The sequence below is a fragment of the Protopterus annectens genome, chromosome 6.part0 (genome assembly GCF_019279795.1).
Source record: "Protopterus annectens isolate FY-2018-M chromosome 6.part0, PAN1.0, whole genome shotgun sequence".
In the NCBI taxonomy this organism is placed as follows: domain Eukaryota; kingdom Metazoa; phylum Chordata; order Ceratodontiformes; family Protopteridae; genus Protopterus; species Protopterus annectens.
In genome coordinates, this window is record NC_056737.1 from 1013275200 (window position 1) to 1013296564 (window position 21365).

The window sequence follows — 21365 nt, forward strand, 5'->3', positions numbered from 1 at the left end:
CTATTGACAACATATCACCTATAGTATTCTACTGAGAATGTATCACTTTTACCATTCTACTTATAAGGTATCAACTATAGCATTCTACTGAGAACGTATCCCTATACTATTCTACTAAGAACGTATCATTTATAGTATTCAACCGGAACGTATAGCATATACCAATCTACTGAGAACGTATCACCTATACTATTCTACTGGGACTGTATCACCTACACTATTATACTGAGAATGTATCACCTGCACTATTCTACAGAGAACGTATCACCTATACTATTCTACTGAGCATGTATCATCTACACTATTCAATTTAGAATGTACCACCTGCACTATTGTACAGAGAACGTATCACCTATACTATTTTACAGAGAACTTATCACCTATTCTATTCTACTAAGAACGTATCACCGATACTATTCTTCTGAGAACATATCATTTATACCATTCTACTGAGAACGTATCACCTATACTATTGTACTGTGAATGTATCACCTATACTATTGTACTGAGAACGTATCACCTTTACTATTCTGCTGAGAACGTATCACCTATACTGTTCTACTGAGAACGTATCACCTGTACTATTCTACTGAGCAAGTATCACGTATACTATTCTACTGTGAATGTATCACCTATACTGTTCTACTGAGAATGTATAAGCTATACTATTCTACTGAGAATGTATCACCTATACTATTCTACTTAGAACGTATCACCTATACTGTTCAACTGAGAACGTATCACCTAAAGTATTCTAGTGAGCATGTATCACCTATAATATTCTACTGAGAACATATCACCTACACCATTGTACTGAGAATGTACCACCTATACTATTCTACTGAGAATGTATCACCTATACTATTCTAGTGAGCAAGTATCCCCTATATTTTTCTACTGAGCAAGTATTCCTATACTGTTCTACTGAGAACATATAACCCATACTATCCTACTGAGAATGTATCACCTATGCTATTCTACTGAGAACGAATCACCTATAATATTCTACTTAGAATGTATCACCTATACTGTTCAACTGAGAAGGTATCACCTAAACTATTCTAGTGAGCAAGTATCACCTATACTATTCTACTGTGAATGTATCACCTATACTGTTCTACTGAGAATGTATAAGCTATACTATTCTACTGAGAATGTATCACCTATACTATTCTACTTAGAACGTATCACCTATACTGTTCAACTGAGAACGTATCACCTAAAGTATTCTAGTGAGCAAGTATCACCTATACTATTCTACTGTGAATGTATCACCTCTACTATTCTGCTGAGAACGTATCACCTATACTATTCTACTGAGAACATACCACCTATACTATTCTACTGAGAACATATCTCCTATACTATTCTACTGAGAATGTATCACCTATACTATTCTGCTGAGAACGTATCACCAATACTATTCTACTGAGAACGTATCACCTATAGTATTCTACCCAGAACATATCACCTATTCTATTCTGCTGAAAACATATCACCTATACTATTCTACTGAGAACATACCACCTATATTATTCTACTTGAACTTATCTCCTATACTATTCTACTGAGAATGTATCAACTATATTATTCTATTGAGCACATATCACCTATACTGTTCTACTGAGAACATATCACCTATACTATTCTACTGAGCAAGTATCACCTATACTACTCTACTGAGAAAGTATCACCTATACTATTCTACAGAGACCCTGTCACATATACTATTTGATGGAGTAAGTATCACCTATACTATTCTACTGAGAACATATCACCTATACTGTTCCACTGACAATGTATCACCTATAATGTCCTTCTGAGAATGTATCACCTATACTATTCTACTGAGCAAGCATCACCTATACTATTCTACTGAGAATGTATCACCTATTCTGTTCTACTGAGAACATATATCCTATACAATTCTACTGAGAACGTATCACCTATTCTGTTCTACAGAGAACATATAATCTATACTATTCTACTGAGAATGTTTCTCCTGTACTATTCTACTAAGCAAGTATCACGTATACAATTCTACTGAGCACTTATCACCTATACTATTCTATTGAGAATATATCACCTATACTGTTTTTCTGAGAACGTATCACCTATACTATTTTACTGAGAACGTATCACCTATACTATTCTACTGAGAACGTATCAACTATAGTATTCTAGTGAGCAAGTATCAGCTATATTATTCTACTGAACAGGTATCACCTATACTGTTCTACTGAGCAAGTATCACCTATACCATTCTACTGAGCACGTATCAGCTATAGTATTCTACTGAGAACATATCACCTATACCATTCTACTGAGAATGTACCACAAATACAAATCTACTGAAAATGTATCACCTATACTATTCTACTGAGAATGTATCACCTATACTATTCTGCTGAGAACGTTTCACCTATACTATTCTGCAGAGAATGTACCAGCTATACCATTCTACTCAGAACGTATCACCTATACTATGCTACTGAGAATGTATCACCTATACTGTTCTACTAAGAATGTATCACCTACACTATTCTACTTAGAACATATCACCTATATTTTTCAACTGAGAACGTATCACCTAAACTATTCCAGTGAGCAAGTATCATCTATACTATTCTACTGTGAATGTATCACCTATACTGTTCTACTGAAAATGTATCATCTATGTTATTCTATGGGCACGTATCACCTATACTATTTTACTGAGAATGTATCACCTATACTATTCTACTGACAATGTATCACCTATTCTATTCTACTGAGAACGTATGACCTATACCATTCTCCTGAGAACATATCACTTACACTGTTCTACTGAGAATGTATCACCTATACTATTCTACTGAGCTGGTATGACCTATATTATTCTACTGAACAAGTATCACCTATACTATTCTACTGAAAATTTATTATCTATACTATTCTACTGACAATGTATCACCTATACTATTTTACTGAGAACGTACCACCTATACTATTCTACTGAGAATGTATCACTTACACTATTCTACTGAGATTGTATCACCTATACTATTCTACTGACAACATATCACCTGTACTATTCTAGTGAGCCCATATCATCTATACCATTCTATTGAGAATGTATCCCTTATACTATTCTAGTGAGAATGCACCAGCTACACTATTCTGCTGAGAATATATCACCTATACTATTCTACTGAGAACGTACCACCTATACTATTCTGCTGGGAATATATCACCTATACTATTCTACTGAGAACGTATCTCCTATTCCATTCTACTAAGAAAATAACACCTATACTATTCTACTGACAACGTATCACCTATACTATTCTACTGAGAATGTATCACCTATACCATTTTATGGAGAATGTATCACCTTTTCCATTCTACTGAGAATGTATCACCTATACTATTCTACTGACAACGTATCACCTATACTATTCTACTGAGAATGTATCACCTATGCCATTTTATGGAGAACGTATCACCTTTTCCATTCTACTGAGAATGTATCACCTACACTATTCTACTGAGATTGTATCACCTATACTATTCTACTGACAACATATCACCTGTACTATTCTAGTGAGCCCATATCATCTATACCATTCTATTGAGAATGTATCCCTTATACTATTCTACTGAGAATGCACCAGCTATACTATTCTGCTGAGAACGTATCACCTATTCCATTCTATTGAGAACTTATCACCTATACTATTGTACTGAGCACATATCACCTATTCTATTCTATTGAGAACGTATCTCCTATAATATTCTACTAAGAATGTATCACCTATTCTATTCTACTGGGAATGTATCATGTATACTGTTCTACTGAGCAAGTATCACCTATATTATTCTACTGAGAACATATCACCTACACTATTCTACTGAGAATGTATCACCTATACTATTCCACTGAGAATGTATCACCTATACCATTCTGCTGAGCAAGTATCACCTATACTATTCTATGAGCACGTATGACCTGTACTATTCTACTGATAATGTATCACCTTTACTATTCTACTTAGAACGTATCACCTATACTGTTCTACTAAGAATGTATCACCTATACTATTCTACTGAGTAAGTATCACCTATACTATTCTACTGAGCAAGTATCACCTATACTATTCTAAAGAGAACATATCTCCTATACTGTTCTACTGAGAATGTATCACCTATACTATTCTACTGAGCAAGTACCACCTATACTTTTCTACTGAGAACATGTCAGCTATACTATGCTACCGAGAACGTATCACCTATACTGTTCTACTGAGAACATATCACTTATACTATTCTACTGAGAACGCATCACCTATACTATTCTGCTGAGAATTTATCACCTATACTATTCTACTGAGAATGTAGCACCTATATGATTCTACTGAGAACGTATCACCTACACTATTCTACTGAGAATGTATCAATTATACTATTCTACTGAGAATGTATAACCTATACTATTCTACTGAGATTGTATCATCTATACTATTCCACTGAGAACTTATCACCTATACTGTTCTACTGAGCACGTATCACCTATACTATTCTACTGAGCAAGTATCACCTATGCTATTCTAATTAGAATGTATCACCTATAACATTCTACTGAGCACGTGTCACCTAAACTATTCTACTGAGACCGTATCACCTATACTATTCTGCTGAGCATACCTACTGTTCTACTCAAAACATATCACCTAAACATTTCTGCTGAGAAGTATCACCTAAAGTATTATACTGAGAATGTATTACCTATACTATTCTGCTGAGAACATATTACCTATACTATTCTACTGAGAATGTATCACCTATACTATTCTACTGGGATTGTATCACCTATTCTATTCTACTAATAACATATCACCTATACCATTCTGCTGAGAACATATCACTTGTACTATTCTACTGAGAAAGGGTCTATGCCACACTATCGAAATTCCAAAATGTTGAACACCATAGGTTGGACCTTGGAATCTCAATATGTGATATACTCGAATGCTCAGAACAGCAAATTTTTTCCAAGGGAAAAAATTTGCTGTTCCGAGAATACACACACATGCACACACACACACACACACACACACACACACACACACACACACACACACACACACACACACACACACACACACACACACACACACACACACACACATGCACACGCACACGCACATGCACACACATAGCACAAGCACATCAAAATACAAAATCCACACATACACACTTCACAGAACCCTACGCTAAACTGTACATACACTACTAGCTATCTACTTATCATAACCCAACCCTAACCCCAAGGTCCCTAACTAACGCACTCACACCTTACCCGCTCCCTAACCCTAAGGTCCTTAACTAACGCGCACTCACCTTACCCGCTCCCTTACCCTAAGGTCCCTAACTATCGCACACTCACCTTACCGGCTCCCTAACCCTAAGGTCCCTAACTATCACACACTCATTTACTTTAGTCTCTTCGCACACTTACCTTTACCCAGTCCGTCGCCTTCGCCCCACAGTTGCTGAAATAGCGAAGCAGCAGAAATGGCCCACTGAATACTTTCCCTAGGAAAATATTCAGTGTTCTGCAGCTTAGCTATTTCAAGTGTTCGCTGAATTGGGGTCGATATTATAACTTTGAAGTTTTAAGACTTTGATGTTATAATATAGACCCACTGAGAACATATCACAGATACTATTCTACTGAGCAAGTATCACCTATACTATTCTAATTAGAATGCATCACCTATAACACTCTACTGAGCACGTGTCACCTAAACTATTCTACTGAGAACGTATTACCTATACTATTCTGCTGAGAATGTATCACCTATACCATTCTACTGAGAACATATCACCTATACTATTCTACTTAGAACGGCTCTATGTCACCCTATCAAAATTCCAAAATGTTGAACACTATAGGGTGGACCTTGGAATCTTAAAATGTGATATACTCAAATGCTCAGACCAGCAAATTTTTTCCAAGGGGAAAAATTTGCTGTTCTGAGAATATACACACACACACACACACACACACACACACACACACACACACACACACACAGACACACACACACACACAGCAGAAGCACACCAAAATACAAAATCCACACATACACACTTCACAGAACTCTACACTAAACCGTACATACACTACTAGCTATCTACTTATCTTAACCCAACCCTAACCCAAAGGTCTCTAAGTAACGCATTCTCACCTTACCTGTTCCCTAACCCTAAGGTCCCTAACTAACACACACACACACACCTTACCCGCTCCCTAACCCTAAGGTCCTTAACTAACGCACACTCATCTTACCGGCTCCCTAACCCTAAGGTCCCTAACTATCACACATTCACCTTACCCACTCCCTATCCCTAACGTCCCTAACTATTATACACTCACCTTACTTTGGTCTGTTTGCACACTTACCTTAACCTGGTCCATCACCTTCGCACCACAGTCGATGAAATAGCGAAGCCGCAGAAACAGCCCACCGAATACTTTCCCTAGGAAAATATTCGGTGTTCTGCAGCTTCGCTATTTCAAGTGTTCGCTGAATTGGGGTCGATATTATAACTTAGAAGTTTTAAGACTTTGATGTTATAATATAGACCCGCTGAGAACATATCACCTATATTATTCTACTGAGCAGGTATCACCTATACTATTCTAATTAGAATGTATCACCTATAACACTCTACTGAGCACATGTCACCTAAACTATTCTACTGAGAACGTATTACCTATACTATTCTGCTGAGAATGTATCACCTATACCATTCTACTGAGAACATATCACCTATATTATTCTACTGAGCAGGTATCACCTATACTACTCTACTGAGAATGTATTACTTATATTGGTCTACTGAGCACGTGTCACCTAAACTATTCTACTGAGAACGTATCCTAAAGAGTAATAGAGCTGTTCTATTAATCACTCTACTATCCTATGAGATGCCAGTGATGTTTCTGAGGGGTGCATATGCATAATTAGCATTATCCGTACCCCCAGACTGCCTCATTTTAAAGCAGCTTCAGCAGTGGGACCACTGCCTGTCCTTCAGGCTGGTGCCTTTATGTACTGGTAGTGGTACAGAGCTCTCTGCATCACTTAAACCTCTTTGTTGAACTAAAATCTCTCACTTAATTTTAATATAGCTTATATTATGTAATTGTGATATCTCACATTTTTAACTACATATTATGAAGGAGAATTGGAATGTGTCTTACAACAAATAATTTCTGGTAAATACTTCATAATAAAGGGACTTATTCTGTCCTAAACACATAATATTTTGTACACATGTGCATAATTTTAATGGTACTTTGTTGTGTCTGTGCCAATTTGGGCAGGTCTGCCTGTCTTGAACTCAATGAGTGATATGACTGGATCTATGGCTTCCTGTGAACCTGAACTGGAATAAATGGGTAATCTAGGAATGAATGGATGATTATTTTATTTTCCTGGACTAGCTTTTAGTTGGAGTGCCACAGACTAATTTCCTTAGCAGTCCTGACCCTTCTGTTGAAGTGAATGGGTATATGATGTCAAAAGACAGTGTCCACTTTTTCTGCTTTGCTCCTCAAACAGTGCAGTAGAGTTACTATTTAAAATTCTAATCAAATATCTATATTTTCTGCAATGAATAACTACTGTGATCTTAATATACTCTAATATAATCTTACTATGATATTATTTTCTCTGGCAGCACGACTAAACTGCAAATAAAGGCATAAATAAACACACAAACATACAGCAAAAAATAATGAAATAAAATGACAGAAGTATGGAGAGGAAAATAAGAATCAGAAAACTGTGAAAAAAAATTATTTCATTCATACCCTCTGAAATCAGTGATTGTGCCCTCACATCTTCACACCCCTCCTATGATATCTGTGATCACTGTACCTAGGAGTAACAGGACATTTCTGCAACACCATCATGTAAAATAAGTAAGCAAACTGTTACACTTTGCTGTTGCACTTATAAATGCAGAAACCATTACAGTTTCAATTCTCTCCTGCTTTCTGTCATTAATTCATCATTATTGTACCTGCCATTGATATTATGTATTCATATTCACCTTATATTATATTATATGGAACATTTTATGAATGTTATACATTTGTAGAGATTTGCTCTCCAGCCCTCTCCTGAAAATGTAGTCAAAACCAAGACGAGAACCCAATTAACAAAACAGGTGTATAATATTCCTAACTTTTCCAGCTATGAACATGGTTTTAAAGAAAATCTTTTCAGAATTTTTAAAGATTCAGTTTTTTGGCGTAGTCATCATAACCAATAATTCCAAGATACTTACTAGATTTCTTCCTCTATAATGCCAGTGAACCCTGACATTCCCTCATTTATTTTATTTATTTATTTATTTTACATTTGTTAACCAAGAGAGTCCAACTGGATAAATGTCCATTTTCGGTGGAAGCCTGGGGAGAAAAGCTCCAGAGCAGTAAAACTGTCAACAAGAGACAGCACGTTTAACCTTTAGGCTGATTTGTCAGTGGCTGGGTCACTGTTCTTGTAAGGATATTTTTCACACACACTTGACCCTGTAAGATTATTTAATATAGTTTACATAGTATGTAAACATTTTTCAGGGTTCCATGTGAGAATAAGGCAGTCATTAGTAATGAACCTAATTTTGCCAGAGTACTTAACTTTCATCTAACCTTCAAATTACTTGTAAATTCCTTTTTGCTATGGTTTCAGTGATTAATAAAAATAACAAAGCAGAAAGTGGGGAACTTTCCAAGTGGTGATATTATATTGCTTGCCCAAACAGAGGCAGCATGCTTATTGTATGCATTACTTGCCTAAAGTCTTAAGAAAGTCTGCATTTATTTCTAATTTGACCAAATAAGAATAATGCACCATGTTAAAAGCTTTCGTAAAATCACTGAAGTACCTAGCGATGTAGATAAACATGACAGTAACTAATCATGGCTGGTACATATTTTTTCATGCTTTTTCAAAGTTTGTTGACCATTGATCATGTATGCTCTCCCACTACAACAATGTCTATTACTTCCATATTACCTGGAAGGATTAAAGCAGGTTATGTTGCAGTCATTATTCATCCTACTCCCAGCATCTGACGTATATTCTCACAGATATTGGGACATACCATACCCTCATCTGAGCACATGGTCTCTGCTACATGTACATGACAGTTCCACGTACACATGCATTACTGTACCATGTACACATGCATGCCAGTAGCACATACTCATGCACAATGAGAGTACCACATACACATGCACAATGACAGTACCACATGCACATGCATGACAGTACCACATACACAGGTACAATGACAGTACCACATACACATGCACAATGACAGCATCATGTGCACATGCATGACAGTATCACATACACAGGCAAAATTACAGTACCACGTACACATGCACAATGACAGCATCATGTGCACAAGCATGACAGTACCACATACACAGGCACAATGACAGTACCACATACACATACATGACAGTACCATGTACACATGCATGACACCACCACGTACACTTGCACAACAACAGTACCATGTACACACACACAACAACAGTACCACATACACATAGCTTAGCAGAGTCAAGTACAGGAAGTCAGCTCATGTCACAGATCAAGCTCATGAAGTGGTGCAGGTGTGCAATGGGTGGACCACCTCCCTCTCCTCAGGATAGGTAAGCTGCAGTGATGACTCGTTTTGAACATATCTCATTGACTTTTCCAGTGCCTGGTTAAGGATCAGCACTGGGTCATGTGGCTCAGAGTCAGGCCACTGTTCCTCTGTATTATACAGCCATGTTGTGACCTATGCTATACTTGCTCTTGATAAGACTGCCTGGGCCTTCAATGAGTGAGTTTGGGAAAGTAAATGAAATAGTTTATTAGACAGGATTGTAGCGCACAGTTTATTGGGTGCAGAGAGTACTAATAAAGATTTCAAACAGCAGTCCAGTGAACAGATGGCTATCATTAGAACTAAGGCTCTACCTTACATAAACAGCTTGATAATATTTAGATTATTATTATTATGGAATCAGCTGGCAGCCACGGTGGTGCAGCAGTTAGCATTGCCACCTCACAGCAAGAGGTTCTCTGGTTTGATCCTCGACTGGGGTGCCTTCTGTGCAGAGTCTCCATGTCCTCCCTGTGGTCACGTGGGTTTCCTCTGGGTGCTCTAGTTTCCTCCCACATCCCAAGGACATACTGTAGGTGGATTGGACACTCTAAATTGGCCCTAGGGGTGAGTGTGTGCATGCATGTGCCTTCTGTGGAAGGTTGGGTGCTGGGCTGGCAGCTCAACACCGTAAAACTCCACTGCCAATCATGAGAAGACAGGTGATCCGCTGTGGCGACCCCTAAATGGGAAAAGCTGAAATAAGAAGAAGAAGATTATTATGGAATTAGCTAAGGTAGTAGTAATGTCCATGACTGCAGTAAGGTCACCTGGCATATCTACTTTCCTTCTGAGACATAATGTACATGTTTTGTATTTCTTCTGCTATTTTAAATTTAGCTATTGTGTCTGCCTGCTGTGAAGGTAATGAAACAAATTGTGAATTTTGTTTATGTTAGAAAAATATGTACTTAAACATATATGAAGTGCTAGTTTAAAAGCAAATAGTATGTAATGCATTTTATTCTATTTTACAATATGGCAGTAAGAATGATCTTACATGTAATTGCTTGAAGCTTTGGAGCTGCAGTGTGATTGAACTCTGACCCTGGCAGTAGCCAGCTCAGCAAGCTTATGTTTTTCACTAATGATTATCTGCTGGGTCAGGAAAAAGCATGTATCTTCCTTCCTCTGAGATAGTTGGCCTTGTGAATATTATCAGCACAGCTGCTATTAGTTAATGTTGCCAAAAGGAACAAAGAAGCGTATTAAGAACCAAACTGATTATTGTATTCGAGCAGGACTGGAACCTTGAAAGAGCAACATTTACAGAAAGACATTATAACTGACCAGGTGCCTTGCAAGGCTGTATTATTCTCATGGGAAAGTTTTTAAAAAGTATAACCTCAGCACTTTCTTATGAATAGAATATTGTAGACTGTAGTGATGTAAGTGCCCTGTGACTGACCACGTCAGTAAGGTGGGCAAGACTGATTGTAAATAGTATAAAACAATGTATACTTCCTGAATGTAATTAGTCAAAATTCTATACTTGTATTGTATAGTCTTTTGCCTCCTGGTGTACACTAGTAAAACGTTTTGAACTTGAACCTCCTGTATTATTGACTGTTATTTAAGAAAAACCTGATGATTTTACAGTCTGTTTTAATAATTTTGCTGACATTTTGGTCCTTCTTAGCCGGAATTCCCTTGGTAAGCTACAGATCAGAATACAACGGTGGTGGAGACGCTGCGCAGGAGAAGTTACCAAAGCACCAAAGTGAAAAGACCTCCGACTAAATTGTCGTATGTAAAGAGGCTGGCCACTTTCTGATCTGTGGCTGAAGAGCGGAAAACTGGCCCCCAAGAAGAAAACATGCAGTCATAAACGGGAGGCTCAGGTAGGAAGAATTTCCCTCTTTGCTTTTGTTTTAGATCAGGGACCAGGCTACAGTATAATGTTACTTAGATTTGTTTTTACAGATCAGGAACAAATTGCAGTACTGTATATTTGGTCATAGATCAGGAAAACAGGATAAAGTAGTCATTCTAGACAGGACTGAACAGAGGGAAGAAGATACCACGTGGTAAGAAAAGGGTTACGTAACAGTCTTTTTTAAGACATGGGAAATCAGTGCACTAAAAGATCGCGAGACCCGCCCCTAACTGATGACGCAAAATATATGCAATTGCAACGAGCAGATAATATTAGATATTATACAAAATGGGTTAATAGGTACGAATTTGATGGTAAATTAAACAAAATTTCGTTAGTTAAACTTTTAAAACAGTTAAAATCTGACGCAGAATTTCAGGCAAAAAAACGACAGTTAGGCATTCCTCAGGCACATAGGTGGATTGAGGAAGTGAACCGAAGGGAACAAAAGATTAAAAATGCAAAAGCATTATTTTTAGATAAAGAAGATAATAATACAGTAATAGCAATGGCCCCTCCACCCCCTCAGATACCTTTTTCAGGATATGAAGCAGGAGGACAAGCCAATCCCCCTCCACGATATCCTGAGATTGCAGGGGCTTTGAAACAACCATTCATAAGAGAACCTATTGAAACTAGATCCCGAACATGTAAAACACTTAGGGATACAGATTTATATCAAATAGGGAGAGATTCACTAGAAGAAAGTGAAGAAATCTGTCCACTAATCGAAGTACCGAACCCTCAAGCAGGACAGGAAGGACAGGACCCAACTCTCCTAGTATATAGACCATGGACACCGGAAGATATCCGGAAAGCTACAGAGGGAATCCCTCATCCAAAAATTAATCATGAGAAGTTTATACAAGATTTACAAGGTATGAGACTAAGTTACCACTTAAATGGGGAAGAAGTGGAGAAGGTAGTTAGACAAGTTATAGGTCCAGACTGGCACATGATTTGTGGCACCTGGAACACTCGTGACGGACAGCTCAGGCCACTCCTACACAGTGACGCAGAGCTAGATACCAGAGTGAAAGGTCTTACAGACCGAATCTCTGAAAAATGGAAACCTAGAGCAGATTGGACCTGTATTAATCAATGCATACAACAAGATAATGAAACTGTAGATGGATACTATGGTAGATTATTGGAATGTTTTAATAACCATAGTGGTATGCCTATTCCTGAGAATCAGAAGAATGATAGTTCATATGAACAGCAGTTGAAAAATGCATTTCTGAAAGGTTGTATTGCCCCTATTAGTAGTTTTATTACAAAACATATGATAGATCACCGAACGAGTAGGCTACAAGCCCTACTAGAGTATGCTAGGCATGCTGAGAGACATTTTAATAGCAAAAGAAAAAGAAAGCGCAAGTCTTCACAGCTGAAGACGGAGCAGAAGTTTTTGTAGTACAGTCAAATAAAAAAGAGAAATGCTCAGGGTAATAAATACTCTGGCAAAACCTCAGAGGATTTAGAAGAAAGGAAAAGGAAAGGTGAGTGCTTTAAGTGCGGCAAAAGAGGACATTTGGCGAGGGATTGCAGGTCAAATAAAAAGGTGACTACTGAAGAAAAAGATAAAGGCGATGAGGATTGACTATATGATAGTGATAACAATCAGAACTCATCAGGAAAGGTTAATAGACAAACAGAAAATGTAAATGTGGTAGAAGGGATAGAGGAAGTCCAGACAGATGTGGAGGATGATGAAAGTGAAGTTTTAGACTTAGCATTATTGAGCTTGGAGCTCTATCTGGCAGATACAAAACCGGAAGTTACACTTCTAGTGGAAGGAAGGGAAGGGAAATTTTTATGTGACTCAGGAGCGTCACGAACTTTGATACACCCTTCAAAGTTGCCAGAACACTCTGAATCACCCGACTATATATTAGTGAAAGCAGCAAATGGACAGCTATATAGGGAGCCACTCTCCCATGATATAGCAATAACTGACCCTGTTTCAGGTATGACCCAGAAAAGTAAAATTGTGGTTTCTGCAAAATGTCCAGTAAACTTATTGGGGAGAGACCTTATGCAGATTTTTGGAATAGCAGTAGTTCCTACCATGCAGGGTATGGAGGCACAGAGACAAATGGATACTTTTGTGGTGCAATCGGAGGGCGAAGCCTATTATTGGTACAGCCAGGACTTAGTTACGACTGGTCCAGGGGCAGTAACCGAAGAACTGATGTACGTAGCCATCAGTAAGATATCCTCCCTTAACACTGATCAGCAGCATTTGTTACATTGTACTCTATACTACCGTAGCACACCAGGACCTGATAAGGAATATGAGCAAGAATTGTTTAGAAATTCGGCTAATAGACTAATATTGCGAACCTTATATTGGGATACTGAGGGTAACAGTGTAGCAAGTTGTTCACTGCCTCAAGAATTCATAAAATTGTACAAATCCAACAGACTGCCACATGTCAGTTTAACAAAACATAAAAAACGTGAGATGGGCAGATTTGGGTGAAAAAGTAACAAGATGGGAAAAACAAACTGATTTAGAATTATCACAACAAGGTGTACAAAAACAAAAATTGAATTGGTTAACACAAGCACGTCCAGCTGTACACTTACAACATAGTGAGGACAGCTGATTAGCATTTTTACTAGAGGAAGAAGAGAAAGCCTTGTTTGATGTACCAAGCATTCTTTGGTCAACAGGGAAATCAGATGTGGGACTTATTCGGACAGCAGGTCCAGTAATCATTACACCGAAATCGGCCTTTAGACCACAAAAGAGACAATACCCCTTGAGGAAGTATGCAGAGCAGGGAATTAAGCCTATAATAGCAGCATTACTCAAGGAAGGAATATTGGTAGAATCTTTGAATTCACCATGTAATACCCCTCTATTTCCTGTTAAAAAAGCAAACGGGGAATGGCGGATGGTACAGAATTTACAAGCTGTAAATGATGCAATAATACCTAGAGCACCTACGGTGCCAGACCCACACACTTTATTAAACGACTTAAAGCCACAACAAAAATATTTTACTGTAGTAGATATAAGTAACGCCTTCTTTTCAATACCTATACATCCTGATAGCCAGTATTGGTTTGCCTTTACATTTCAGGGTAAGAGATATACTTATACTCGACTACCACAGGGATATTGTGAAAGTCCAACGATATTTGCACAAGAGATGGCTAGCAACCTGGCGGGATTTACTCCACCAGGGGGCAGTCAGATACTACTTTATGTAGATGACATCCTGTTAGCAGCCCCTACCCAGCAGCAGTGTAGGGAAGATACAATCGCATTGTTGAAATTTTTAGCACAACAGGGACATAAAGTAAACAAGAACAAGTTACAACTTTGGAGAAAACAGGTCAGATACCTGGGATATGTAATATCCAAAGAAGGTAGAATACTAGATGAGGATAGAAAAACAGCAATTTTACAGGCACCCAAACCAACTACCAAGAAGGAAATGATGTCCTTCTTGGGAATGACTAATTTTTGTCGAAGTTGGATACCGAATTATGCCTTGGAATCGGCTCCATTGTCTGATTTAATATTCAAAACACCAATGGCAGCACAAGATGCATTACAATGGACACCTGAAGCAGAAACAGCCTTCTGCAGACTAAAACAATTGATAGCTTCATCATTAGTTTTAGGACTACCTAATTACCACAAAAGATTTTTTCAAACTGTAGATTGTAAACAGGGATATATGACGTCAGTTTTGACGCAACAGCATGGAAGTAAGCAATGCCCCATAGCTTACTATTCATCACAGTTAGACCCAGTGGCACAATCTTTGCCACATTGTGTACAAGCAGTAGTCGCAGCTGCAATGGCAATACAGGCTTCAGCCTCAATGGTGTTATTCCGCCCTCTCACTTTGAGAGTGCCTCATGCAGTCGCCATAATTTTGCTACAAGAAAAAATAGCATACATGTCTCCTGCTAGGCATCTTTCTTGTATGACCATATTGCTGAGCCAACCTCATATGACAATTGAACGTTGTACAACATTAAACCCATCAACGTTACTTCCGACCCCTGTGGATGGCACGCCACACAGCTGCCTACATGAAATTGAGCAAATAACTTCACCTAGACAAGATCTTACTGATATGCCTTTGGATGATGCTGAAGTAACATTTTATGTGGACGGCTCATGCAGAAAGGGTCCTACAGGGAAGAATCTAGTAGGGTATGCAGTAGTCACAGACACAGACATTTTGGAAGCACAACCACTGCAGCATAATTTGTCTGTTCAAGCAGCAGAACTGATAGCCTTAACACGAGCCTGCACTCTAGCAAGAAACAAATGTGTAAACATATATACTGATAGTCAGTATGCTTTCTCTACAGTGCATGTTTTTGCACAGCAATGGAAGAACAGGGGAATGATAACATCCACTGGAAAACCAATTAATCATGCACAACTTATTTTGAATTTATTGGATTCCATCCAATTACCTACTAAAGTAGCTATTTGTAAATGTGTAGCTCATACAAAACAACAGGATCCGATTTCAAAAGGTAATGCACGAGCTGATGCAGCTGCTAAGCAAGCAGCTTCAGACTCGGAAACTTTACTTTTGAATGAGGAATTACAACCATCTGAGATTCTAGATTTAGAAATGTTAAAAACAATGCAGACATTAACTACAAAGGCAGAAAAACAAAAATGGGAAAGACGAGGTGCGATCCTCGAAAACGGACTGTACATCTCCAAAGAAAAAAAGCCAATATTACCATCTAACTTATTTAGATATGCAGCCTTGTTGAGCCATGGGCAGAGCCATGTCTCAACAGGGGGGATGGTACAGTTAGTAAATAAAATATTCCAAACATACGGGTTTACGAATTACACACAAAAATTTTGTGCAGCATGTCACATTTGTAATAAACATCATGCACAAGGGGCATTCAAATCAAACAAGGGAGTTTTCCTACACCACCATATCCGTTCCATACTATTTGTATGGATTTCATAGAATTGAATAAATGTGAAGGGAAAAAATACTGCTTAGTGATTATAGATATGTTTTCAAAATGGGTGGAAGCCTTTCCAACTAGAAATCCGGATGCAGCAACAGTGGCAAAGGCCCTGGTAAAAGAAATAATTCCTAGATTTGGCATACCGGAAAGAATCTATAGTGACAATGGGACACACTTTGTCAATCAGACAATCCAACAACTTGGGAAATTCTTTGGGATCTCTTTGAAAAATCATTGTGCTTACCACCCCCCAGTCTGCAGGACTGGTGGAAAGATATAATGGGATTTTGAAAAATAAATTGAGGAAGTTGATAAGTGAGACTCAGAAGAATTGGATTTGCTGTTTGCCTTTGGCATTGCTGAGCATGAGAACAGTACCAAATGTAAAGGGCTTGACCCCTTTTGAAATAATATTTGGGAGGGCATATTATGTGCCACAATGGAAAGCACTCATGCCTGCAGAGCTGGAGGCTGACAGCTCAATAGCTAGTCACATGAAAAAATTGTTAACCAATAAGACTGTTTTGCAGTTAAACTCTTTTTCAGATAAAGAACAAACCGGAAGCAGTGCTGACCCGGGTCCTGGGTTTGGTTGAAGGTTATCAAAAGAAAAATTGGACAAGTCCGAAGTGGGAAGGTCCATACCAGGTACTGTTGGCGCCTACTGCAGTAAAGATTGCTGAGAGGTTGTCCTGGGTTCATCTGACACACTGCAAACCGGTGAAGAACTTTCAGCTTGATAAACATTTTGTAGCTGATGCACCACAAAAGCAGGATGGCCAGGAGCAAAGTGTATAAGAATGCAAATCAACCCCAAAGAAATTGTTTAACTGTCTTGCTAATTATACACCTATTGACTATGATCGTGGTGACTTGCCTTTTGTTGTGGTTTTTCTTGCATATAACCACACAAATGAAATTGACAAAACGTGATGAACTGTCTATAGACTGGCATCCAAACTTTAACACATACCTGGCCATGAAGCGTGTATATGTAGAGACTATGAACGTTTCAAACTGCTTGGTTTGTACTGCTATACCAACAGCATATGGAGGACTTTTGATGTCCGCTGTCCCTTTGGGAATAAATGAAACTTGGGAAAATCTACTTTTTGACACAGGTTCTGTGAGGTTACAGGACAAAGTTGCATTGTATTTACCCATTACACAGAAAGGAATTTTTTGTTTCTATAAAAATGATACACTCCAAGTTGGTTGGAGTAACTGTAACATAACTGTATCTTACAAATGCTATATTAAGGCCAAAGATAAAAGTACTAGTTGTAGCACAAATTATGATTCATATTTGAGCTTAATGAAAACAACGATAAAAGATGTGCAGAAAAATCCTGAATTGCATAAACAATTATCTGTTATAGACAAGAAAATGTTTCATTCAGAGTTAACCCGCATCAGTACTAAAGTAGAAAACTGTTATTTTGTTTGTGGGAAAAAGGCATATAAATGGTTACCTGAGAATTGGTCCGGCAGTTGTTTTTTGGGTTATCTGGTTCCAGCTATAAGGCATACTGCTGAGTTACCTCTGGGTAAGATACGAAACGTAAGAGATGTGGCCCAAAGGACTGGGAACTCAGTCGGAAAACCTGCTAATCCAGTGGGTAAGATCGAGGCTGGCTGGAAAGACCATTCATCCATGAAAGATAAATAAAAATTAACTCATATGGACTTGAGTGACAGTGTTATATCCTGGGCTGGAATATTCCCAGCCTATGGAGCAGTCAAATCGATCTGGGAGCTGAGGAAATTGTCGAAACTTCTCGAAGTAATGAGTAATGCAACCTTTTCCGCTCTCGAACTTATAACTGATGAACTGAATGCAATGAGAACTGTTGTGCTACAAAACCGAATGGCTCTTGACTTCAACCTAGCGGCGAGAGGTGGTACGTGCGCACTTATCAAAGAAGAATGCTGTGCGTACATACCAGATAATAAACATGAAATTAACGATCAGCTAGAGGTAATACAGCAGGTATCGGCCATGACTGAACCAGGCCCAAACCCACTGATAAACTTTTTCCAGGGTCTGTTTGGTGGGTGGGGCTCAATCCTGATGAATATTTTGATTGCCATTTGTGTCATTTTGCTCATACTAGGAGCATGTGTCTGTTACGGGATACCCTGTATGAAAAGACTAGTTAGAGAATTTGTTGACGTAACTGTAACTGAGACTATGTATCAAGACATTGAATTGGATTTATTAGTTCCAAATGAAATTCTTTCTGAAATATAAAACAAATGACTTGCCTAGTTAAAAAAATCTCTGAGAGGAAAAGGCTAGGGAACAAAATGATGTTGTTTATGTTTCTGAGTAGAATAAAAAGAATTAAAAAGAGGGAGAATGTTAGAAAAATATGTACTTAAACATATATGAAGTGCTAGTTTAAAAGCAAATAGTATGTAATGCATTTTATTCTATTTTACAATATGGCAGTAAGAATGATCTTACATGTAATTGCTTGAAGCTTTGGAGCTGCAGTGTGATTGAACTCTGACCCTGGCAGTAGCCAGCTCAGCAAGCTTATGTTTTTCACTAATGATTATCTGCTGGGTCAGGAAAAAGCATGTATCTTCCTTCCTCTGAGATAGTTGGCCTTGTGAATATTATCAGCACAGCTGCTATTAGTTAATGTTGCCAGAAGGAACAAAGAAGCGTATTAAGAACCAAACTGTCTATTGTATTCGAGCAGGACTGGAACCTTGAAAGAGCAACATTTACAGAAAGACATTATAACTGACCAGGTGCCTTGCAAGGCTGTATTATTCTCATGGGAAAGTTTTTAAAAAGTATAACCTCAGCACTTTCTTATGAATAGAATATTGTAGACTGTAGTGATGTAAGTGCCCTGTGACTGACCACGTCAGTAAGGTGGGCAAGACTGATTGTAAATAGTATAAAACAATGTATACTTCCTGAATGTAATTAGTCAAAATTCTATACTTGTATTGTATAGTCATTTGCCTCCTGGTGTACACTAGTAAAACGTTTTGAACTTGAACCTCCTGTATTATTGACTTTTATTTAAGAAAAACCTGATGATTTTACAGTCTGTTTTAATAATTTTGCTGACAGTTTATATTTTTTTAATTTTTGTTCATGCAATAAAGTGAAGTACTAGAGTACACACACACACACACACACACACACACACACACACACACACACACACACACACACACACACACACACACACACACAAAATCATGTGCTTAAATGGATCCACTTCAGAAGCTCAAAGTTTCAAAACTTCAAACTTCAAATGGCTGAGACCATAAAATCGAAGTTTTGAAACTGAACATTTTGAATGGAGAAGGATGTACAGCACAGAATGGGATATTTACTGTTTTCCTCACTGTAGTGCAGTCTCAGAGTTGGCATATTTATTTATCAGGGGGTGTGGGAGGTGCAGTGGAGCTTGCCCTCCTGCAAAAATGTAAAAAAAAAAAATGTTTTTATTTGTTTAATTTAGTTTTCAAAGTTTCAAAACTTCGATCTTCTGGTCTCAACCATTTTAAGTTCAAAGTTTTTAAACTTTGAGCTTGAAAAGTAGATCCATTCAAATGCACATGCACATATAGACAGAGATAGATACAGATATAGATAGAAAAACAGACAGGTATCTTATATCATTTATTAGTTTTCCCAGTGAGCATGGATTACATTATTTATTTTCAAAGTCAGTTATTAGCCTCATAGTGAATGAGAGTTGAGATTTCCCTAATGACCCTGACTTACTGGATGTACTCATTTTTCCTATAAACCTGTACACTAATTGCTGTCCAGACTCTAACTCCTGTGTCCATGTAGCTTTGGCTGCTTCCTTCAGGTAGTTACAGATTACTTCATAGAGTTAATCTGATTATTACTCTGTGTGATAAAGTTTTGTTTTTATTTTACTGCACTTTATATACATTCATTGACTTTAGATTGCTCTTCCTTCACTTTTCTTTTGCATATGTGACTGCCTTTTTTTTAGCTATCTTATGTGGTGTATAAAAAGGTCTGTTTAAAAATTATCAGTTATATATATTTTTAAAGTAAATTCCATTTTCTTATTTTGAAGTACAATTTAGCCACACCTCTATCAGTGCTGTTCAGTCTCAGCCACACCCCTAACACTGTTCAGTCTCAGCCACACCCCTAACAGCACTGTTCAGTCTGAGCCACACCCCTAACAGCACTATTCAATCTCACTCACACCCCTAATAACACTGTTCAGTCTCAGCCACACCCCTTAACAGCACTATTCAGTCTCAGCCACACCCCTAACAAGACTGTTCAGTCTCAGCCACACCCCTAACAGCACTATTCGGTCTCAGCCTCCATACTGGTTTTGTACCACATGAATGGAGAGCTGCTACAGTCATTTCCCTGCATAAGGGAGGACCTTCACAGACTCAGGCAATTACAGAACCACAAGTCTGACCAGACTCATATGCAAAGCCATGTAAATACTTATCATTGACCTAACCAATCAGGACACAGAAAACCTCCAAACACTGGACTGTCTCAGTCTGGCTTCATCAAGAACAGATCATTCGTATTCATAGTTTCATAAGAGGTCACTAGGCTAATGGCCAAAGGGCCTTTACAAGCCTAGCCGTGTAATAACCTGAGTACCCTTGTTGACCATAGTCAGATGGTCATTGTTAGCAGACCAATTCTATGATCATGAGGAACATAGGTGCCAATCCCGGGGTGACTTTATGGTCACCCATCCAATTGTCAAGGCTGCACTTGAATAGGGTCATTGAGGAGCTCTGCTTCACATGAAGT